This window comes from Bombina bombina, chromosome 5 (assembly GCF_027579735.1).
Source record: "Bombina bombina isolate aBomBom1 chromosome 5, aBomBom1.pri, whole genome shotgun sequence".
Classification (NCBI taxonomy): domain Eukaryota; kingdom Metazoa; phylum Chordata; class Amphibia; order Anura; family Bombinatoridae; genus Bombina; species Bombina bombina.
In genome coordinates, this window is record NC_069503.1 from 38,987,861 (window position 1) to 39,013,260 (window position 25,400).

Sequence of the window (25,400 nt, forward strand, 5' to 3'; positions counted from 1 at the left end):
ATATATATATATATATATATATATGATGGCTTTTGTTTTTATCAATAGTTTGCTGTTTACATAGATAGGAGTTTACTTTAGTCACCATGGCAACCCTTGCAATGGCACCTCATTCCCAGCTAGGGTTGCCACCTTGGCCATGTTTCCCTGGACATTTATGAGTTACACAAGCTGCAGGGAGTGCAGGGAGGAACATGTATTGTGCTGTTCATCACATGATGTCCAAAGTCACAATACATGTTCTTCCCTGCTTACCCTGCAGCATGTGTAACTTATAAGTGTCCAGGAAGACATGGCCGAGGTGTCAACCTTATTCCCAGCTGTTGATAGTCACTAATTAACCTATCATTGATTAAGACAGCTTTGTTAAATAGCAAGTGTATCAGTCATTTTCACACTGAATAACCTGAGGAAACAGCCCCTGTGAGGCTGAGAAACATGTTGCTTTGTTTTTAATAAAGATATATGTTTTTATGATACACTTGCTGCTGTTTGGAATATTTTCACACTGGTTTTTGGATTTTTTTTTGGTGAGGATTCTGTTTGCCAAGAGAGTGGTCCACTGGGTGACTGAGAAGTCCCTGCTTGCTGTTACTGCACCTGGAGGTGCAGTACTTTTCGTAAGTGTGACTTTATATTATCTTTACACCTGATTGGACTGTACTAGGCTATGGTAGCTCTTTTTTGTGACTCCCTACAGACACTGTTGCCGTATTGCTGATCAAGCCTGCGTCTATGTGCCCTGTGTACCTTCCTCAGTGAGCTGGACCACTACAAAGTTCCAGTCTGCCCTACTAGCACTATTGGGTGTGCTGTGTTTGTGAGTACTCTATCTCATATATGTTAACATCCTTCTGCCTGACGGTACTAGGACATGTTGGCACCTCTGTCTCTCTTTTTTTTTTCTTTCTTTAAAGCTGCTGTTTATAAGATAGTATCTCAGACTCCTCTATAAAGCTGCTGTTTATAACATAGTCTCTCAGACTCCAGTTGCAGTTTTAACAAATTTATTAAAACAACATCTTATAACAGAATGCATAAACTTTAGTTATTGTTACATTTAATGTCTGTGTAACTGCCTTACTCATCAACTATTTCCTGCTGAACTGCAGTGTAACCCCCTGGAACCAAACACTATCTTTTTTGTTTGCATACACATTGATACATCTTTTCCCTTTTTGGGGAAATGGCAAAAGCTATCTCTCTTAATTCTTGTAGGAATATGGATCCTGAGATGCAGTCTTTCATTGTGCTAAATATTAGTCCACATTGTCATTTAGATATTCTGGTTTTTGGATACATCTCCCACTTCTAGTCTGGATGTTTCTGGATCCCTGTGGTTGTTCTGACAGGACTCTGTTATTATCCTGCAGTCTTTCCGTGTCTGATATTTCACAGTTTATTTCTTTTTGTCATTCTTCTTCTGAGTTTTTGTCCTTAATGGCTAGTTTATATTCTCAATGTGAGATTCCTCTTGGGTGCTATTGTGTGGGTCCTTGCTGGAGGCCAGTGCCTCTCAGATGCCTCCTAAATTTACTTTACATTTTGCCCAAAATTCACAAGTCCTTGATTGCTCCACCAGGACACCCTATTGCAGCAGGGACTAATTCAGTCTTTTCTAATATCTCCATATGTTTGGACAAGACATTGAGACCCCTGGTGGAGCAGTCAAGTACATTTGTGAAGGACACTAATGATTTTGTATTAAAACTAAATGACTTGCAGCTTCAGACTGACAAATGTATCCTGTTCAGCCTTGATGTTGCAAGTGTGTATACATTTATTACTAATGAAAGTGGTCTGGAGACTGTACAACACGCTCTTTTTTCTGCAGGTGTTTACTCTGGGATACAAATTTTTTTAATTATGCAATTACTTGAAATTATTTTGTACAATTATTTTTTGTTTGAGGACACTTTTTATTTGCAGTTACAGGTGACCGCTATGGGCTCCAATGTCGCCCCAAATTATGCCAACATTTTTATGAACTCATTTGAGGAGAAGTTTATCTTTGAAAATCCTTTGTTTTGTCAGTATGGCGCCACATGGTGGTGCTATATTGACAATATTTTTGGAGTATGGCTGAGCGACATTGGGGCCCTTGAGATTTTTATTTCAGAGTTGAATAACTCTACAACCAACATTAAATTTAAACTCACTTATATTGAGGTCCAAACTGATGTATCAGTACTAAAGGGTTGTTTTGGGTTTAAGACTGATATTTTTAGAAAGGATACTGATAGAAATAATCTCTTACTTTTCAATAGTGCCCACCATCCTTCACTTATTAAATCATTACCCAAGAGTCAGATGTTGCTAGTCAAATGCATCGTAGCTGATGAGTCTAAAGTATTATTTAGACTTCATGAAATTTTGGAAAGGGGGTACCCTAATGTCATGAACCTTCCGTTCATTGCCGTGTTGCCGAGGCTCCCGGATCCTCTCTGTGTGTATTATGTCACGTTGCCTAGCAACGTGACGCGTCCTCTTACACTCCCTCTGATGACGTCGCCGCTCCTGCCTTTAAACCACGGCGGGAGATCTTTCTTGGGGCCCGTTTGTTTTATACTCTCCGGTGTCGTGAGTACTATTTCTGAACCTGTCTGTCTTTTGCTTACCTAAGACCCCTATTCTGTCTCCTGGAATACCGACTATTGCCTGCCTGACCTTGCTTATGCCTAGACCCTCAAACTGTCTCCTGGATTCCGACCATTGCCTGCCTGACCTTGCTTATGCCTTGACCCTCAAACTGTCTCCTGGATTCCGAACATTGCCTGCCTGACCTTGCTTATGCCTTGACCCTCTATCAGTCTCCTGGATAAATATATTAACCCTTGCCTGTCTGAATCTGCTTTTGTCTTCAAACTAGCTAAAGTATTGCTTAAAGGGACAGCTTCTTTTGTTCATTATAAAATTGCTAAAAAGGATCATTTATTTGTTGCAAACCTGCTTAAAGGGACATTTTCTTTTACAAATCTGCTAAAGAGAACATTTTTCATTTGTTTGTTGCAAACCTGCTTAAAGGGACATTTCCTTTTACAAATCTGCTAAAGAGAACATTTATATTTTGTTTGTTGCAAACTTGCTTAAAGGCACATTTCCTTTCATGTATTTCAAATCTGCTTAAAGGCACTTTGTTTATCTGTTGGATTCAAATCTACTTAAAGGGACGTTATCTCTTATTTGTTGCAAACCTGCTTTAAAGAACATTTATTATTTTGTACCCTGCTTTATTTGTTTCCTGAGTGGGTCACGTCCTGGTTATTTCTCAGTGTGCTAGCTTGTGTTTTACTTTTCACACTAGCAGTTGGGTTACACCCTGGACTGATTCCTATACGGCTGACACCTAATGATTTAATTACAAGAATTATTGATGATGTATTATTACCTAAGGATAGGGACACTTTGTTGGAACCACAACAAACCAGAAATAAAAACCAACACAAAAGAATTACTTTTGTATCTGAGTTTTCCAGACTAAAGGCTTATAAAGGCAGTAAAAGTTTAAGAGATGTTTTGATCAAAGCTGACATTGGTCCTGGCAGAAACCTATCCCAACAATACATAACTAAGAAAAATGTAGACTGTTTTCCCTGTTTAGGGTGTGGTAACTGTAGCTCAATCGTGAAAAGCCCATATTTTTTACATCCCCACACTGGGCATAAATATCAATACAAGGATTATTTCACATGTAATACCAATTATGTGATTTATATGATCAAGTGTCCATGTGGGCGTTTTTATGTTGGAGAATCCTCTAGAGGGATCCTCGATCGTATTACTGAGCATAAAAGTAACATCAGGTGTAATGTTGTAACGGCCCCCGTAGCCCATCATTTTTAGTCAGCTGGCCACCAAATCAGTTACCTTCGGTTCCAGATCATTGAGCAGGTCAAAACCCCTAGGAGGGGTAGCAATAGGGATCTGTTGCTAAAACAGAGTGAGACCTTTTGGATATTCCATTTAGATACTCTGAAACCAAAGGGAATGAATAGAGAGATACATTTGTCTGCATTTTATTAGGATATTTACTTAGTAGTTGCAATGTTGAGATGTTGACCTTGTTCTTTTTTCTCCTTTGTTTAGGTATAATAATAAGAGAATTACTATGAATGTTGATATTTTGGATCAATTTAGAGCCAGTATCATAATCACTTGTAAAATATTTTAAATAAAATATGTAACATAATTTATGTTTATTTTTGATAATCTGTCTTTTTATTATCGTGATTTTGTATCATGTTTCAGTACATGTGTATTTGATTCTAATGTTGTGCTATTTCTGCGTAGGCTTCATAGCTGTTTTTATCATCAGATTTACCTTAATATAATCACTAGATGGTGCTGTACAATTTAATTGAAAGTTAAGAGCATAGAGTGTAATGGTTAATCCCAGGTGCCTATTTAAACGGGTATATCTGACTATTGTTTTATCACATGATAAAGGGGCATGTGCTCTGAAACGTCATGCTCTTTTGACCATGCTATGAGCAGCAGTTTATAATAAAGGAAATTTTGCATTATTGGAGACCTTCTGGACTTCATTTTCCTCCTATTTCACCTCAGGACCTGTCCTGACTCTGTCACCACTTCATATGACAGAATTCCTACAGGAGCACTTAGGCAAGCCTTCCACCACTCTTATCCCTGGTTTATTTGCGGTTGTACCCACACCTGTTCACCAACATTTAGAGGCCGCAGGTCTTTGGCTCCCTTGTTATATAGAGCAGCTTGCAATGAGCGCTGCTTCCTGCACAGGATTTGGTGCCTGTCATTCATCACTTGATCCTATCCTGTATTAACAGACTCTCTCTCATTGGAAGTAACGATTTAGTCCTTCGACCCATCAGTCTTTAAGCAGGACTGCACTCCATGCCTTGTGTTGGTGTGTTGCGATGATCAAAAAATGCTAGATAAGGATCATTTCAAGAAGTCACAGCTTTTTGCAGTAGTCTTTTGACTGTCTTTACTGCCGACTCTACTTTCCCATCGCTTTGCGGGTATCTTGGTGACAAGGTAATGTGGTCAAAGTCCCAACCCATACTGAAGTCTTTAAACTCCATTGAAATAAACTGTGGTCCATTATCAGAACATTCAGTGTCTGGGATTCCATATCTGGCAAAATGGGCCTTTAATTTTCTTATTACTGTGGTAGATTTTGTATCCTGAAGATGGTCTATCTCCCAGAAATTAGAGTCATATTCCACTGTTATTAAATACTCCTTTCCTTGTAATGTGAACAAATCAATGCCAAGCTTTTCCCACAGTCTCGTTGGGATCTCATGAGGAATGAATGTCTCTTTCTGTTGTTTAGTATCGAATGAATGGCATATGTCACATTGGTCGATATATTCTTTTAGCTGTGTATTCATTCCTGGCCAGTAAGTACTCTCCCTGGCTCTGCATAGACATCCTTCCACACCAAGATGTGAAGAATGTATTTGAGACCTAATATCTGTTTGGATATCAGATGGAATAACTACTCGCTCACCTTTGAATAGAACACCATCCTGTACACTCAGTTCATCATGTATGTGGTAGAATGGTGAAGCCTCTAGGGGTACCTGTTCCTTAGTATGAGGCCATCCACTCATCACAATTCGCTATACTGCTTGTAAAATCTTGTCTTTTTCTGTGCTCTGTTGTATAGCAACAAGTCCCTGTGTGAGATATTGGAGCATGTTTATAGTTTCAATCTGGTGCTCCACAGAACCCTCCATGTAACCTTCTTCTAAATAAGCCCTACTTAATGTGTCTGCCACTGCCAGAGACTTCCCCGGGCAGTATCTGATACATGCATCATACATCTGAAGCCATAACATCATAAGCTGAAGACGTCTGGGTGCTTTAAGTAAGGGTTTCTTCATGATGCTTTTAAAGGGGCTTATGGTCTGATTGTACAGCTACTGTCTGCCCAAATGTGAATTGGTGATTTTTTTCCATTCCAAATAGGACTGCTAATAGCTCCAAATAGGACTAATACCCATAGGCATTCAAACCCAGCGGTATCGGCCAAAAGGAGTAGAGAATGTGGTCAAATAGCTGGAGTCTTCCTCTAATTCAATATGCCAAAATCCACTCTTGACATTGCATACTGAAAAAATCCTTGCTCTTGCTAGGTCAGGAAGTATATAATCAATTGTTGGCAAAGGATAATGGCTCCTTTTCAAATCCCTATTCAGAGGCTTAGGGTCAATGCAAATTCTTAACTTCCCTGATTGTTTATTCACTACCACCATACTACTAATCCAGTCTGTACTTCTCTCTACAGGGGTTATAATGCCCTGTTTTTCTAAACGGGTAAGCTCCTCTCTAAGGGGTTTGAGTAATGACACAGGAATCTTTTTGGAAGTCTAACAGGCTGTACAAGAGCATCCACTTCCAATTTCAGTTTTCCTTCTAGACAGCCTAATCCTTGAAAAATAACTTGTGACGACCAGGGTTATCCAACCCTGTGCCAGTCAATTATTTGGCACAGAAAGGGTTATCAGACCCCTTCTACTCTCACTAATATGTCACAATCTAGCCACACCAGGCAAGCTTGTGATTTAGTTCAGTGGGTGCAAGGGTTAACAACACTCTCCAGTCTGTACTAAACGTAAAAGAAATGCCAAAAACTCCCCTTTAATGCCACCCACACTAAACTAACTATAATATCTAGCTGCCACCACTTAAGATTATATGATATGGGAAATCTTAAGTAAACCCCAGATTTACTCTTAGAATACAATTTAGCAGAAAATAACCTAAAATATACAGTTCTGATATTCCAGTCTCTTTCAGTAACGTGGTTCAATTATTAGACAAAGGCCAAAGCTTAATAAATAAATTATTTATTATGCCAACAATATGCAAAATGCATTATTAATAAAAAAAGTTGTTACAAATAAAATTACATACAACCTACAGGTTAAAATAAAATGAAGAAAATAACAGACCTAATACTTTCCTATCTTATAAGTCTGCCCCAGGGAGATGGGCAAGAGAAGATGGTCACTCACGCTGTAGCAGCCTCCCATGTAGAATGAACAATTTCAGTGTTAAAAAACAAGACCCTTATACCTTTTTTTCCCATAGATCAGGTTGCCTGACCTCACTCACTCAGCAGGGGCTGGCCCGGGAAACACCCTATATTTTACAACATTCAATAAACTTTAAGTACCTTTGGCTGACTTTAGAGAACACAATATAATTTCTGCTAAATACATACATTTTCATATAGACTGCAGGCAATCTCTTCCTTACATTGTGATAAACGGTTTAATACCAGATATAACAGGGTTGTTATACTTCCCTTCATTTAATGCCATAATATGTCTTAAACAAATCTCTACATTATACCAATGTCCTTTTATTGACCTTATCAGTTTCTGGGACTGAGGCACTGTGTTGTATCTCTGGAGCTGACAGAGGTTGACTGGATTTATGATTCAATGCATACACTAACATTTGGAGAAAAGGGGTCTTATAAACTATTTATGAGGGGTTTTGGCACATCAAAGAAAACACAAACACACAGTTCTTCTTGAAAAACAAATCTTTTTTAGCTCACAGGCTAAGCAGAATTAACCCCTTAGTAGCTAAATCCTGAGGTATTCGTGACATATCTGCATACTCTTTATTGATGGCTGACCAGCTCCACACAGTGGCATCTGGGTGGTTGCCATCTTGTTTAGGATATTTTGGTGTTGCACTGAGATCAGATCCATAGCTTGTATAGCTCTACTTCCTAGTATGTGATTACACACCTCTGTGTCAATTACAAGAAACTCAGTCTGATATAAATTTTGGTTGCATTGGTTTCTTATTTTGAGCTTACATATCCCTATTGGTTTCAGTTTGCTCTTATTATACATCCGTAGCATTTTATCACAATGTAGAATTTTAGATTTGTCTTTCACCAACCTTGCTGGTATGACATTACAGTCTGCTCCACAATCCATTTGGAATCCTACGGCTTGTTGGTCAATTAGCATGATAGCAAACAAAGCTGATGGAAATTTGCTTACTGTTTTCTTAAGTGTACAAATCTGAAAAGCTGGTTCCAAGGTCAGACCCAGAATGTCTTCATATTCCTCTAAGATTTCAGTCTCTCTATAGACAGCTTGTACTGTTGGCTTTCTATGTTGTGTATTGGCATGGCACTAGCTAAAGAAATGATTTGCTTAACCACACCCTTTACATTGCTTTCCAAATGCTGGGCATTTTTCTTTCAGTTTCTCATGACGCTTTCCACTATACATACACTGTATTGTCTTGTCTGGAGTCATTGTCATTGTTATGACCCTTCCTAAGGGTGTAACTTGTGTCCATCCCATGGACTGACACTGCACTAGTGCTGGAACTCTCAATGATCTTCGCCCTCTCTTTAGACAGCTCAGCAGCTCTACCTATTTGAATACATTTTTTCAGTGTTAAATCCACTTCTCTCAGTAGGCATTCCCTAAGTTTAGAGTCTCTTGTGCCACATACAATCCTGTCTATGATTAATGAGTCTCTGATATTACCAAAGTGCAAGTGGCTGCCAGTGTACGCAGATCTGTGACATAATCATCTATTCCTTCATCTTCCCTCTGACTTCTTGAAAAAAAAATGATATCTTTCCACAGTCTCATTTTGCTTTGGCTCACAATAATCAAATGCTTTAATTAGCAAAGCAAGTGTGGCAGCTGCTGCTTCTGGGAGAAGGGTGTCTTTTACCTCTCTGCCTTTTTCTCCAGAAACAACTTTACCTTCATCTCCTCTGGTTTGTCAGCCATGATTAGGTCTGTGTATAAAAGAATGTCTTCTTTCCATCTCTTCCATACCTGAGACAGATTCCTTGCCTGAAAATCCAGCAAACCTGGTGGGTTTTAAACTTTCCATATCCTCTTTTGGTGTATTTCTCAAATAACATCCGCTGCCACCATGTATAAAGCTGCTGTTTATAAGATAGTCTCTCAGACTCCTGTATAAAGCTGCTGTTTATAAGGTAGTCTCTCAGACTCCTGTATAAAGCTGCTGTTTATAATATAGTCTCTCAGGCTCCTGTATAAAGCTGCTGTTTATAATATAGTCTCTTAGGCTCCTGTTTAAAGCTGCTGTTTATAAGATAGTCTCTCAGACTCCTGTATAAAGCTGCTGTTTAAAAGATAGTCTCTCAGACTCCTGTATAAAGCTGCTGTTTATAAGATAGTCTCTCAGACTCCTGTATAAAGCTGCTGTTTATAAGATAGTCTCTCAGACTCCTGTATAAAGATGCTGTTTATAAGATAGTCTCTCAGACTCCTGTATAAAGATGCTGTTTATAAGATAGTCTCTCAGACTCCTGTATAAAGCTGCAGTTTATAATATAGTCTCTTAGGCTCCTGTATAAAGCTGCTGTTTATAAGATAGTCTCTCAGACTCCTGTATAAAGCTGCTGTTTATAAGATAGTCTCTCAGACTCCTGTATAAAGCTGCTGTTTATAAGGTAGTCTCTCAGACTCCTGTATAAAGCTGCTATTTATAAGGTAGTCTCTCAGACTCCTGTATAAAGCTGCTGTTTATAATATAGTCTCTTAGGCTCCTGTATAAAGCTGCTGTTTATAAGATAGTCTCTCAGACTCCTGTATAAAGATGCTGTTTATAAGATAGTCTCTCAGACTCCTGTATAAAGGTGCTGTTTATAAGATAGTCTCTCAGACTCCAATATAAAGCTGATGTTTATAAGATAGTCTCTCAGACTCCTGTATAAAGCTGCTGTGTATAAGATAGTCTCTCAGACTCCTGTATAAAGCTGCTTTTTATAAGATAGTCTCTCAGACTCCTGTATAAAGCTGCTTTTTATAAGAGAGGCTCTCAGACTCCTGTATAAAGATGCAGTTTATAAGAGAGGCTCTCAGACTCCTGTATAAAGATGCAGTTTATAAGATAGTCTCTCAGACTCCTGTATAAAGATGCAGTTTATAAGAGAGTCTCTCAGACTCCTGTATAAAGGTGCTGTTTATAAGATAGTCTCTCAGACTCCTGTATAAAGGTGCTGTTTATAAGATAGTCTCTCAGACTCCAGTATAAAGCTGTTGTTTATAAGATAGTCTCTCAGACTCCAGTTGCAGTTTTAACAAATTTTATTAAAAGAACATCAATGTCTGTGTAACTGCCTTACTCATCAACTAACTATTTCCTGCTGAACTGCAGTGTAACATATATTAAACTTCCCCCTGGAACCAAACACTATCTTTTTTGGTTCCATACATATTGATACAGCGCTCACTCCCGTGGATTGGCTAAAATGCAAATCTGTCAAAAGCACTGAGATAGGGGGGCAGTTTACAAAGGCTTAGATACAAGGTAATCACAGAGTTAAAAAATGTATTAATATAACAGATATATGCATAGTATTTATTAACCCCTTCAGTAGCACAGGGATTAACACAGTGCTTATTATCACATTACCTGGCACAGGCTACTGCATTGTATCTGTGTAATGTGTATATAATCAATTAGAGGGGCAGTGTAGTATAACATGGTTTCCCTTAAAAGTGTTTTTAATTACTTATTATACTAGCTGCAGAGTATATACTATGTGAGAAATTGTACCTTTAGCTTTATTTTTAATATGTAATAGCTGTTTGTTAACTGAACCCACAACCCAATGCAATGGGCTGAGCTTCCAAGGAGAAAACCTTATTACCTTATCTCTGTATTATTTTTTCTTTTATAACCCTTCTTGTTTAAGTAGATGTTCTATAGATAGTACTTGAAATAAAATTTGTTAACATAACTAAAATAAATGAGAAAAAGTAACTAAAATCACAGCAAATTAAAAAAAATCATAAATAAATGTTATTTAAAAGTAGAAAAATATACAAAATATAAAACTGTAGTGGCTCTTTAATAATATATAAGAATATCTGTGCATTTGTGTCCTCAAATTATTTTTACTTTACATTAGACTTGTGCGCCGTTAAAAAATTTGTTTAGTTTCATTTTCAATTAGTTAAAAAATAATTTTGTATCGGTAAATTAGTTAGTTTAGTTAAGTTTAAAAAAAAAATTGTTTCGGCAAATTAGTTACGCTGTGTTGAATCGGTTTCGGATCTAGATTGTAAGTTCCCACGGGAATAGGGCCTAATTTTTTAATTGTTTTCAATCGAATTCCATCAAATACATATAACAATTCGATTGAAAACAATTAAGAAATTAGTTAAAAACAGAGTTAGTGCCCCTCAGGAGAGACGGGAATACCAAAACATATAAACACAAAAAAAAATGTGTGCCCTTGTGAATCCAGTTAATTCTTTGTGTTGGATTCACAAGGGCACCGGATTTGTTACACAGGACATTTGTTAAGGATATCACTACTTATTAAGATTTTTTTATATCATGTGGGACTTTAAATACACATTTTTTTGTGTTTATATGTTTTGGTATTCCCCTCTCTCCTGAGGGGCACTTACTCTATTGTTTTTAACTAATTTTTTAATTGTTTTCAATCAAATTGTTATATGTACATAGGGTACCCTAGTTTATGTGAATGTAATAAATGTATTTTAATATTATTCTGTTATTCTGATACTTTAGCCTACAGCTGGCACTCCCTCTTTTTGTATTAATATCCATTTTTGAGTTTTATGGGTCTCACTTTGGGAGCTTGTATCTGTTTGGATGTTGGCACTGTATATGCACTTTTAAACACTATAGTCTTATCATGACAACTGTTACATACTACAGCTGGCAATATAATCTCAGCTAATTTACAACAGATACACTTAGCTTTGGTAGAACTGTGTTCAGGCATCATGATTCCTACAGTAGCTTCTGAGGCAGGATCAGATTGAGACATCTTGCAGAATGTGAAAAAAAGCAACATTAAAGCAAAATATTTAATTTCCTGATATAGCAGTTTCAGAAATGGGAAAAAAGCAAATGCTTAAGCAAAAGGCAAACAGCATAGCCTCTGATCATATAGAAGGCAAGGGGCATATAGGAAGTGGAGTAAAAATAAACTAAATTTTTTTTGGCGCCAAGTATGACGCACAACGCAAAATGAAATTGAAGACATTTTTTGGAGCCAACAACATCCGGAAATGATGCAACTCATGTCATAACAAACGCAACCTCATGACAAAGACTTAAAAAAATGTGTAACAGGAGCACCAGGTATAGTGATAAAATAATAAACTTTATTGAAATACAAAGGGTATCATTAACCCCGGGTAAGAACACAAAAAAAAAATATAAACCATCAAACAGATGAACAAAAGGCTGACCGGTTTCGGCTACTGCCTTACTCCTAGCCTGCTTAAAACTGCTTAACAGTTCACAACTTTAAAAACCCTCATCTGTGTTTCTATTGGTTTAGGGACTCGCACCCCTTTTCTTCCAGCTTCATTCAATTAGACACTCATTTAGTTACACCAGTATCTACGGTTCACATTTTCAGGTTATAAAGTAAAAAATCTGTTTTACTTCTCAATATTCAAGCTTAAAAATTCCACACATAAACTCTATAGATTCATTAATCAGCTCATATTTTTGATAAATGTTAGATAGCGTGTGTACATGTTTAAATTCAATTCAGAAAATTACACTATTGTAACATTAGGGGCCGTGTCCCCAGGTTAAACCCTAATCACTAAATATATAATTATGATGACCATTTGTGATATGCGCTCATATAGTGAAAATATCCTGCTTCTTAGCAGGTAGGGCTTACCTTTTAACTCTGCAAAAAGTAACTACATTGCGCTGTGAGGCTTGCACTTGGTCATGACAAAGAACCTGGCGTTAACTAAAACACCATAAATGACGAACTTGCACCATCATAGACGCACATTCACGCAAAATAAATTCATGCGCCAAAAGCATTTTGCAACCTCGCAAGCCTAATTTTGCCTGCAAAATTAAAGAAAACAAGTCAATTTGAAAAAAAAAAGACTATACCCCAGGTAAGAAAATATCTTCCTAAAACATGCTTCCCAAACTGAAACTGATAGTCTGCAAAGGGAAATGTACATAGACCTGACTCATGGCAAATATAAGTAAAAACATAATTTATGTAAGAACTTACCTGATAAATTCATTTCTTTCATATTAGCAAGAGTCCATGAGCTAGTGACGTATGGGATATACATTCCTACCAGGAGGGTCAAAGTTTCCCAAACCTCAAAATGCCTATAAATACACCCCTCACCACACCCACAAATCAGTTTAACGAATAGCCAAGAAGTGGGGTGACAAGAAAAAAGTGCGAAGCATAAATATAAGGAATTGGAATAATTGTGCTTTATACAAAAAAAATCATAGCCACCACAAAAAGGGTGGGCCTCATGGACTCTTGCTAATATGAAAGAAATTAATTTATCAGGTAAGTTCTTACATAAATTATGTTTTCTTTCATGTAATTAGCAAGAGTCCATGAGCTAGTGACGTATGGGATAATGACTACCCAAGATGTGGATCTTCCATGCAAGAGTCACTAGAGAGGGAGGGATAAAATAAAGACAGCCAATTCCGCTGAAAAAAATCCACACCCAAAAATAAAGTTTAAATCTTATAAACAAAAAAACTGAAAATATAAGCAGAAGATTCAAACTGAAACAGCTGCCTGAAGTACTTTTCTACCAAAGACAGCTTCAGAAGAAGAAAACACATCAAAATGGTAGAATTTAGTAAAAGTATGCAAAGAAGACCAAGTTGCTGCTTTGCAAATCTGATCAACCGAAGCTTCATTCCTAAACGCCCAGGAAGTAGAAACTGACCTAGTAGAATGAGCTGTAATCCTTTGAGGCGGAGTTTTACCCGACTCGACATAAGCATGATGAATTAAAGATTTCAACCAAGATGCCAAAGAAATGGCAGAGGCCTTCTGACCTTTCCTAGAACCGGAAAAGATAACAAATAGACTAGAAGTCTTTTGGAAATTCTTAGTAGCTTCAACATAATATTTCAAAGCTCTAACTACATCCAAAGAATGCAATGATTTCTCCTTAGAATTCTTAGGATTAGGACATAATGAAGGAACCACAATTTCTCTACTAATGTTGTTGAAGTTCACAACCTTAGGTAAAAATTTAAAAGAAGTTCGCAACACCGCCTTATCCTGGTGAAAAATCGGAAAAGGAGACTCACAAGAAAGAGCAGATAATTCAGAAACTCTTCTGGCAGAAGAGATAGCCAAAAGGAACAAAACTTTCCAAGAAAGTAATTTAATGTCCAATGAATGCATAGGTTCAAACGGAGGAGCTTGAAGAGCCCTCAGAACCAAATTCAAACTCCAAGGAGGAGAAATTGACTTAATGACAGGTTTTATACGAACCAAAGCTTGTACAAAACAATGAATATCAGGAAGATTAGCAATCTTTCTGTGAAAAAGAACAGAAAGAGCAGAGATTTGTCCTTTCAAGGAACTTGCAGACAAACCTTTATCCAAACCATCCTGAAGAAACTGTAAAATTCTCGGAATTCTAAAAGAATGCCAGGAAAAATGATGAGAAAGACACCAAGAAATATGTCTTCCAGACTCTATAATATATCTCCCTAGATACAGATTTACGAGCCTGTAACATAGTATTAATCACAGAGTCAGAGAAACCTCTTTGACTAAGAATCAAGCGTTCAATCTCCATACCTTTAAATTTAAGGATTTGAGATCCTGATGGAAAAAAGGACCTTGCGACAGAAGGTCTGGCCTTAACGGAAGAGTCCACGGTTGGCAAGAGGCCATCCGGACAAGATCCGCATACCAAAACCTGTGAGGCCATGCTGGAGCTACCAGCAGAACAAACGAGCATTCCTTCAGAATCTTGGAGATTACTCTTGGAAGAAGAACTAGAGGCGGAAAGATATAGGCAGGATGATACTTCCAAGGAAGTGACAATACATCCACTGCTACCGCTTGAGGATCCCTGGATCTGGACAGATACCTGGGAAGTTTCTTGTTTAGATGAGAGGCCTTCAAATCTATTTCTGGAAGTTCCCACATTTGAACAATCTGAAGAAATACCTCTGGGTGAAGAGACCATTCGCCCGGATGTAACGTTTGGCGACTGAGATAATCCGCTTCCCAATTGTCTATACCTGGGATATGAACCGCAGAAACTAGACAGGAGCTGGATTCCGCCCATACCAGAATTCGAGATACTTCTTTCATAGCCAGAGGACTGTGAGTCCCTCCTTGATGATTGATGTATGCCACAGTTGTGACATTGTCTGTCTGAAAACAAATGAACGATTCTCTCTTTAGAAGAGGCCAAGACTGAAGAGCTCTGAAAATTGCACGGAGTTCCAAAATATTGATCGGTAATCTCACCTCCAGAGATTCCCAAACCCCTTGTGCTGTCAGAGACCCCCACACAGCTCCCCAACCTGTAAGACTTGCATCTGTTGAAATTACAGTCCAGGTCGGAAGAACAAAAGAAGCCCCCTGAACTAAACGATGGTGATCTGTCCACCACGTCAGAGAGTGTCGTACAATCGGTTTTAAAGATATTAATTGAGATATCTTTGTGTAATCCCTGCACCACTGGTTCAGCATACAGAGCTGAAGAGGCCGCATGTGAAAACGAGCAAAGGGGATCGCGTCCGATGCAGCAGTCATAAGACCTAGAATTTCCATTCATAAGGCTACCGAAGGGAATGATTGTGACTGAAGGTTTCGACAAGCTGATATCAATTTTAGACATCTCTTGTCTGTCAAAGATAGAGTCATGGACACTGAATCTATCTGGAAACCTAAAAAGGTTACCTGTGTCTGAGGAATAAATGAACTTTTTGGTAAATTGATCCTCCAACCATTATGTTGAAGAAACAACACAAGTCGATTCGTATGAGATTCTGCTAAATGTAAAGGCTGAGCAAGTACCAAGATATCGTCCAAATAAGGAAAAACCACAATACCCTGTTCTCTGATTACAGACAGAAGGGCACCGAGAACCTTTGTAAAAATTCTTGGAGCTGTAGCTAGGCCAAACGGCAGAGCCACAAACTGGTAATGCTTGTCTAGGAAAGAGAATCTCAGAAACTGATAGTGATCTGGATGAATCGGAATATGCAGATATGCATCCTGTAAATCTATTGTAGACATATAATGCCCTTGCTGAACAAAAGGCAGGATAGTCCTTACAGTTACCATTTTGAATGTTGGTATCCTTACATAACGATTCAATATTTTTAGATCCAGAATTGGTCTGAAGGAATTCTCCTTCTTTGGTACAATAAAGAGATTTGAATAAAACCCCAGTCCCTGTTCCAGAACTGGAACTGGCATAATTACTCCAGCCAACTCTAGATCTGAAACACATTTCAGAAATGCTTGAGCCTTCACTGGGTTTACTGGGACACGGGAAAGAAAAAATCTCTTTGCAGGAGGCCTTATCTTGAAGCCAATTCTGTACCCTTCTGAAACAATGTTCTGAATCCAAAGATTGTGAATGGAATTGATCCAAATTTCTTTGAAAAAACGTAATCTGCCCCCTACCAGCTGAGCTGGAATGAGGGCCGCACCTTCATGTGGACTTAGGAGCTGGCTTTGATTTTCTAAAAGGCTTGGATTTATTCCAGACTGGAGATGGTTTCCAAACTGATAACGCTCCTGAGGATGAAGGATCAGGTTTTTGTTCCTTGTTGTGACGAAAGGAACGAAAACGATTATTAGACCTAAATTTACCTTTAGATTTTTTATCCTGTGGTAAAAAAGTTCCTTTCCCTCCAGTAACAGTTGAGATAATAGAATCCAACTGAGAACCAAACAATTTATTACCCTGGAAAGAAAGGGAAAGCAGAGTAGACTTAGAAGACATATCAGCATTCCAAGTTTTAAGCCATAAAGCTCTTCTAGCTAAAATAGCTAGAGATATATACCTGACATCAACTCTAATGATATCAAAGATGGCATCACAAATAAAATTATTAGCATGTTGAAGAAGAATAATAATGCTATGAGAATTATGATCTGTTACTTGTTGCGCTAAAGCTTCTAACCAAAAAGTTGAAGCTGCAGCAACATCCGCTAAAGATATAGCAGGTCTAAGAAGATTACCTGAACACAAGTAAGCTTTCTTAGAAAGGATTCAATTTTCCTATCTAAAGGATCCTTAAAGGAAGTACCATCTGCCGTAGGAATAGTAGTACGCTTAGCAAGAGTAGAGACAGCCCCATCAACCTTAGGGATTTTGTCCCAAAACTCTAATCTGTCAGATGGCACAGGATATAATTGCTTAAAACGTTTAGAAGGAGTAAATGAATTACCCAAATTATTCCATTCCCTGGAAATTACTTCAGAAATAGCACCAGGGACAGGAAAAACTTCTGGAATAACTACAGGAGATTTAAAAACCTTATCTAAACGTTTAGATTTAGTATCAAGAGGACCAGAATCCTCAATTTCTAATGCAATTAGGACTTCTTTAAGTAAAGAACGAATAAATTCCATTTTAAATAAATATGAAGATTTATCAGCATCAACCTCTGAGACAGAATCCTCTGAACCAGAAGAACCATTATCAGAATCAGAATGATGATGTTCATTTACAAATTCATCTGAAAAATGAGAAGTTTTAAAAGACTTTTTACGTTTACTAGAAGGAGGAATAACAGACATAGCCTTCTTAATGGATTAGAAACAAAATCTCTTATGTTATCAGGAACACTTTGAGTATTAGATGTTGACGGAACAGCAACAGGTAATGTAACAGTACTAAAGGAAATATCTGCATTAACAAGTTTGTCATGACAAGCAGTACAAACAACAGCTGGAGGAACAGATACCATAAGTTTACAGCAGATACACTTAGCTTTGGTAGCTCCAGCACCAGGCAGCGATTTTCCAGAAGTATCTTCTGACTCAGTTTCAACGTGGGACATCTTGCAATATGTAATAGAAAAAACAACATATAAAGCAAAATCGATCAAATTCCTTGAATGACAGTTTCAGGAATGGGAAAAAATGCCAGTGAACAAGCTTCTAGCAACCAGAAGCAATAAATAATGAGACTTAAATAATACTTAAATGTGGAGACAATAGTGACGCCCATATTTTTTTAGCGCCAAAAATGATGCCCACATTATTTGGCGCCTAAATGCTTTTGGCGCCAAAAATGACGCCACATCCGGAACGCCGACACTTTTGGCGCAAAAGAACGTAAAAAATGATGCAACTTCCGGTGACACGTATGACGCCGGAAACAGAAAAAAAAAATTTTGCGCCAAAAAAGTCAGCGCCAAGAATGACGCAATAAAATGAAGCATTTTCAGCCCCCGTGAGCCTAACAGCCCACAGGGAAAAAGTCAAATTTTAAGGTAAGAAAAAAATGATTTATTCATACGCATTATCCCAAATATGAAACTGACTGTCTGAAATAAGGAATGTTGAACATCATGAGTCAAGGCAAATAAATGTTTGAATACATATATTTAGAACTTTATAAAAAAGTGCCCAACCATAGCTTAGAGTGTCACAGAAAATAAGACTTACTTACCCCAGGACACTCATCTACATATAGCAGATAGCCAAACCAGTACTGAAACGAAAATCAGCAGAGGTAATGGTATATAAATAAGAGTATATCGTCGATCTGAAAAGGGAGGTAAGAGATGAATCTCTACGACCGATAACAGAGAACCTATGAAATAGACCCCTTAGAAGGAGATCATTGAATTCAAATAGGCAATACTCTCCTCACATCCCTCTGACATTCACTGCACGCTGAGAGGAAAACCGGGCTCCAACCTGCTGCGGAGCGCATATCAACGTAGAATCTAGCACAAACTTACTTCACCACCTCCATAGGAGGCAAAGTTTGTAAAACTGATTTGTGGGTGTGGTGAGGGGTGTATTTATAGGCATTTTGAGGTTTGGGAAACTTTGCCCCTCCTGGTAGGAATGTATATCCCATACGTCACTAGCTCATGGACTCTTGCTAATTACATGAAAGAAAGTAAATTTATGCTTACCTGATAAATTGATTTCTTTTACGATATGACGAGTCCACAGATTTCATCCTTACTTGTGGGATATTAACCTCCTACCAACAGGAAGTGGCAAAGAGCACCACAGCAGAGCTGTATATATAGCCCCTCCCTTCCCCTCCACCCTCAGTCATTCGGCCGAAGGTATAGGAAGAGAAAAGGAAAGGCTAAAAGGTGCAGAGGTGATTGAAGTTTACCAAATAAATAAATCTGTCTTAAAAAGAACAGGGTGGGCCGTGGACTCATCATATCGTAAAAGAAATTATTTTACAAAGATATGATGAGTCCACGGATTTCATCCTTACTTGTGGGATACCAAAGCAAAACGACACGGATGAAAGGGAGGGACAAGACAGGAACCTAAACAGAAGGCACCACTGCTTGAAGAACCTTTCTCCCAAAATAGCCTCAGAAGAACCAAAAGTATCAAATTTGGAAAAAGTATGAAGGGAAGACAAATTCGCAGCCTTGCAAATCTGTTCAACAGAAGCATCATTTTTAAAAGCCCATGTGGAAGCCACAGCCCTAGTAGAATGAGCCGTAATTCTTTCAGGAGGCTGCTGTCCAGCAGTCTCATATGCCAGGCGGATGATACTTCGCAGCCAAAAAGAAAGAGAGGTAGCCGTAGATTTCTGACCCCTGCGCTTTCCAGAATAAACAATGAATAATGAAGATGATTGACGGAAATCCTTGGTTGCCTGTAAGTAAAACTTCAAGGCACGGACCATGTCCAGATTATGTAACAGATGCTCCTTCTTGGAAGAAGGATTAGGACACAATGAAGGAACAACAATTTCTTGATTAATGAACCTTAGGAAGAAATCCAGGTTTAGTACGTAAAACCACCTTATCAGAATGAAATATAAGATAAGGCGAATCACATTGTAACGCTGAAAGCTCAGAAACTCTTCGAGCAGAAGAAATAGCAACTAAAAACAGAACTTTCCAAGATAACAATTTAATATCTATGGTATGCATGGGTTCAAATGGAACCCCCTGAAGAACTCTAAGAACTAAATTCAAACTCCAGGGAGGAGTAATAGGTCTAAATACAGGCTTAATTCTAGTTAAAGCCTGACAAAAAGACTGAACATCCGGCACATTTGCAAAACGTTTGTGAAGCAAAATTGACAAAGCAGAAACCTTTCCCTTTAAAGAACTTGCTGATAACCCTTTCTCCAATCCTTCTTGGAGAAAAGACAGAATCCTAGGAATCTTAGTTTTACTCCATGAGTAACCCTTGGATTCACACCAATAAAGATATTTACGCCTTATCTTATGATAGATTTTTCTAGTTACAGGCTTTCGAGCCTGTATCAAAGTATCAATGACCGAATCAGAGAATCCTCACTTTGATAAAATCAAGCGTTCAATCTCCACACAGTCAGCTGCAGAGAAATTAGATTTGGATGTTGGAAAGGATCTTGAATGAGAAGGTCCTGTCTTAAAGGAAGTTTCCATGGTGGCAGAGAGGACATATCCACTAGATCCACATACCAAGTCCTGCGTGGCCATGCAGGCGCTATCAGGATTACTGAAGCTCTCTCCTGTTTAATTCGAGTAATCACATGTGGAAGGAGAGGAAACAGTGGAAACACATAAGCTAGGCTGAACTTCCAAGGCACTGCCAGGGCATCTATCAGTTTGGCCTGTGGATCCCTTGACCTGGATCCGTATCTCGGGAGCTTGGCATTCTGTCGAGACGCCATTAGATACAACTCTGGTCTGCCCCATCTGAGAATCAGTGAGGCAAATACCTCCGGATGGAGTTCCCACTCCCCCGGAAGAAAATCCGCCTCCCAATTTTCTACTCCTGGGATGTAGATTGCAGACAGATAACAAGAGTGGGTCTCTGTCCATTGGATTATCTTGGATACTTTTATCATCGCTACGGAACTCTTTGTTCCCCCCTGATGATTGATATATGCCCCAGTCGTGATGTTGTCCGACTGGAACCTGATGAATTTTGCCAAAGTCAATGGAGGCCATGCCAGAAGCACATTGAATATTGCTCTCAGTTCCAGAATATTGATTGGAAGTAGAGACTCCACCTGAGTCCAAACACCCTGAGCCTTCAGGGAGTTCCAGACTGCACCCCAGCCCAGAAGGCTGGCATCCATTGTCACTATCACCCATGAGGCTCTGCGAAAACAAGTCCCCTGGGACAGATGATCTGGCGACAACCACCAAAGAAGAGAGTCTCTGGTCTCTCGATCCAGATTTATCTGAGGAGATAAATTCGCATAATCTCCATTTCACTGTCCGAGCATGCACAGCTGCAGTGGTCTGAGATGAAAGCGGGCAAACAGAATTATATCCCTTGCCGCTACCATTAATCCAATGACTTCCATGCACTGAGCCACTGATGGCCAATGAATGGACTGAAGTGCTCGGCAAGTATTCAGAATCTTTGTCTTTCTGACCTCTGTCAGAAAAATTTTCATGTCTACCGAGTCTATAAGAGTCCCCAAGAATGGAACCCTTGTCCGTTGAACTAATGAACTCTTTTCTATGTTCACTTTCCAACCGTGAGATCTCAGGAAAGACAATACTATGTCCGTGTAAGATTTTGTCAATTGATAATTCGACGCCTGAATCAGAATGTCATCCAGATAAGGCGCTACTGCTATGCCCAGCAGAATGAGAACCGCTAAAAGAGACCCTAGAACTTTTGTGAAAATTCTGGGTGCCGTGGCAAGACCGAAAGGAAGAGCCACAAACTGATAGTGTTTGTCCAGGAAGGCAAACCTTAAGAACCAATGATGATCCTTGTGAATAGGGATATGAAGGTATGCATCCTTCAAGTCCACGGTAGTCATATATTGACCCTCCTGAATCATTGGTAAGATTATTCGTATAGTTTCCATTTTGAACAATGGGACTCTGAAAAATTTGTTTAGACACTTGAGATCTAAAATGGGTATGAAAGTTCCTTCTTTTTTGGGAACTACAAAAAGATTTGAGTAAAACCCCTGTCCCTGTTCCAGCTTTGGAACAGGACAAATTACTCCCATAGTATAGACGTCTTTTACACAGCGTAAGAACGCCTCTCTCTTTATCTGGTCTACAGATAATAGTGAAAGATGAAATCTCCCCCTTGGGAGAAAATCCTTGAATTCTATTGATACCTGTGGGTCACTATTTCCAGTGCCCTGGAGTCCTGAACATCTCTCGCCCAAGCCTGAGCAAAGAGAGAAAGTCTTCCCCCTACCAGATCCGGTCCCGGATCGAGGGCCACCCCTTCATGCTGTCTTGGAAGCAGCAGCAGGCTTCTTGGATTGTTTACCTTTATTCCAAGTCTGGTTGGGTCTCCAGACTGACTTAGATTGAGCAAAATTTCCTTTCTGCTTTGTGGAGGAAGAAGAAGCAGAGGGTCCTCCTTTATAGTTTCAAAAGGAACGAAAATTATTCTGTTTACCCCTCATTTTAACAGGGTATGACCTTTACCTCCAGTAATGTCAGAAATGATCACCTTCAATTCAGGCACGAATAGGGTCTTACCTTTAAAAGGAATAGCCAAAAGCTTAGATTTTGATGACACATCAGCAGACCAAGATTTGAGACATAACGCTCTATGCGCCAGAATGGCAAAACCTGCATTTTTTGGTGCTAATTTAGCAATTTGAAAAGCAGCATCAGTAATAAAAGAATTAGCTAGCTTAAGAGCCTTTATTCTATCCAGAATATCATCTAATAGAGTCTCAACCTTCAGAAACTCTTCTAGAGCTTTGAACCAAAAAGCTGCTGCAGTAGTTACTGGAACAATGCAAGCCATAGGTTATAAAAGAAAACCTTGATGAATAAATAATTTCTTTAAAAGACCCTCTAATTTTTTATCCATAGGGTCTTTGAAAGCACAACTATCCTCAATAGGTATAGTTGTACTCTTAGCCAAAGTAGATATAGCTCCCTCCACCTTAGGGACCGTTTGCCACAAGTCCCGAATGGTTTCAGATATGGGAAACATTTTCTTAAAAGTAGGAGGAGAGAACGGTATGCCTGGTCTATCCCATTCCTTTTTAACAATTTCCGAAATTCTTTTAGGAACCAGAAAAACATCAGTGTAAGTAGGTACCTCTAAATATTTGTCCATCTTACACAATTTCTCTGGTGGTATTATAATAGGTTCACAATCATCCAGAGTCGCTAAAACCTCCTTAAGTAACAGACATAGGTGTTCAAGCTTAAATTTAAATGACATAACATCCGAATCTGTCTGAGGTAATATATTTCCTGGGTCTGAAAGTTCACCCTCAGACAGCAATTCCCTAACCCCCAGCTCAGAACACTGTGAGGGAACATCAGAAAAAGTTAATAAAGCATCAGAGGATTCAGTATTTACATTAATACCTGACCTACTGCGTTTACCCTGCAACACTGGTAATTTGGATAATACCTCTGTGAGAGTAGTTGACATAACTGCAGCCATCTCCTGCAGAGTAAAGGAATTAGACGCTCTAGAGGTACTTGGCGTTGCTTGTGTGGGTGTTAAAGGTTGTGACACTTGGGGAGAATTAGATGGCATATCCTGATTCCCTTCAGACTGAGAATCATCCTTAGGCATACTTTTATTACTTAAAATATGCTTCTTACATTGTAAGGCCCTTTCAGTACAAGAGGTACACAATGTAAGTGGGGGTTCCACAATGGCTTCTAAACACATAGAACAATTAGTATCCTCAATGACCGACATGTTGAATAGACTAACAATATCTTAAAAGATGTTAAACACTTTGAACAATTTTTCAAAAAAATGTACCGCGCCTTTAAAAAATAAAAAAGCATACAAATTACCAAAACTGCTAAAAAGCTAAATAACTAAATCTGATTAGCAACACATATTTAATGTGCCCAAAAATTATTGCACCTAAGAACAATAGGCAAAAAATAACCTTAGGACATTTATAGAGAAAAAATACAAAAATGACCCCTGCACCTCGCTCTGCTGTGGCGCCTACCTGCCCTAAAAGTACTTGAAAAGGACTCTACCACGATCCGGTCATCAGAGCATAAGTTTAGGCCTAACAGGAGCACATGCCTGATGCCTAATGAGCCAAAATGTACTGCGCGTCGGAGCGCACGAAAAATAGGCCCCGTCCATTATGGGCGATCACAAACAAATCCAAAACACTGCATAGGAAGCGGTTAGAACAAAAAACCAAGTGGTCCCAAAAAACAAACTCATAATGCTGCACAAACTCATAATGCTGCAGCCCTTAATAAAAATAAAATAACGAGCTGCCTCTCCCAGTGTCAATAACAAACACCCAATATGTCACACAAAAAACATTAAAATGAAGGATTTAAAGTAACACCCTTTTCCTTTAAAACCAGGTCCACTTTAACCCCTTTTATAGCAAAGAAAAATGTCAGCCATTCTGATATAACAGGTCTCCTCAGAAAAAAAGACTGAACATACCTCAATGATTATAGCATGCAGCTGTTCTCCACTGTGAAGATTTCTTACACTACCTTCAGCAATCTGTGGGAAGCAATGTGGATCTTAGTTACGTCTGCTAAGATCATCAACCTCAGGGCAGAAAACTTCTTCCATATCCCCCTGAGGAAAATAGTACACACCGGTACCATTTGAAAATAAAAAACTTCTTGATTGAAGAAACTAAAACTAACACCTCACTTCACCTCTTCCTAGTATAACACAGGCAAAGAGAATGACTGAGGGTGGAGGGGAAGGGAGGGGCTATATATACAGCTCTGCTATGGTGCTCTTTGCCACTTCCTGTTGGCAGGAGGTTAATATCCCACAAGTAAGGATGAAATCCATGGACTCGTCATATTCACGCGCCAAAAGCATTTTGCTACCTCTCAAGCCTAATTTTGCCTGCAAAATTAAAGAAAACAAGTCAATTTGAAAAAAAAGAGTCTATACCCCGGGTAAGAAAATATCTTCCTAAAACATGCTTCCCAAACTGAAACTGATAGTCTGCAAAGGGAAATGTACATAGACCTGACTCATGGCAAATATAAGTAAATACATATATTTAAAACTTTTATATTAATACATAAAGCACAAAACCATAGCTGAGTGTGTCTTAAATTAAAAAATATACTTACCGAAAGACACCCATCCACGTATAGTAGACAAACCAGTACTGAAAAAGTATCAGCAGAGGTAATAGTATATAAGAATATATTGTCGATCTGAAAAGGGAGGTAGGAGATGAATCCCTAAGACCAATAACAGAGAACCTTTGAAAAGATTTCCCATGAGGGAAACCATACAATCAATAGGCGATACTCCTTTCACATCCCTCTCACAAACGCTGTACTCTGATTGGAATTGGGCTTCAAAATGCCGAGAAGCGCTTATCATAGAATAAAAAGCAAGCACAAACTTACTTCACCACCTCCATAGGAGGCAAAGTTTGTTAAACTGAATTATGGGTGTGGTGAGGGGTGTATTTATAGGTATTTTGAGGTTGGGAAACTTTGCCCCTCCTGGTAGGATT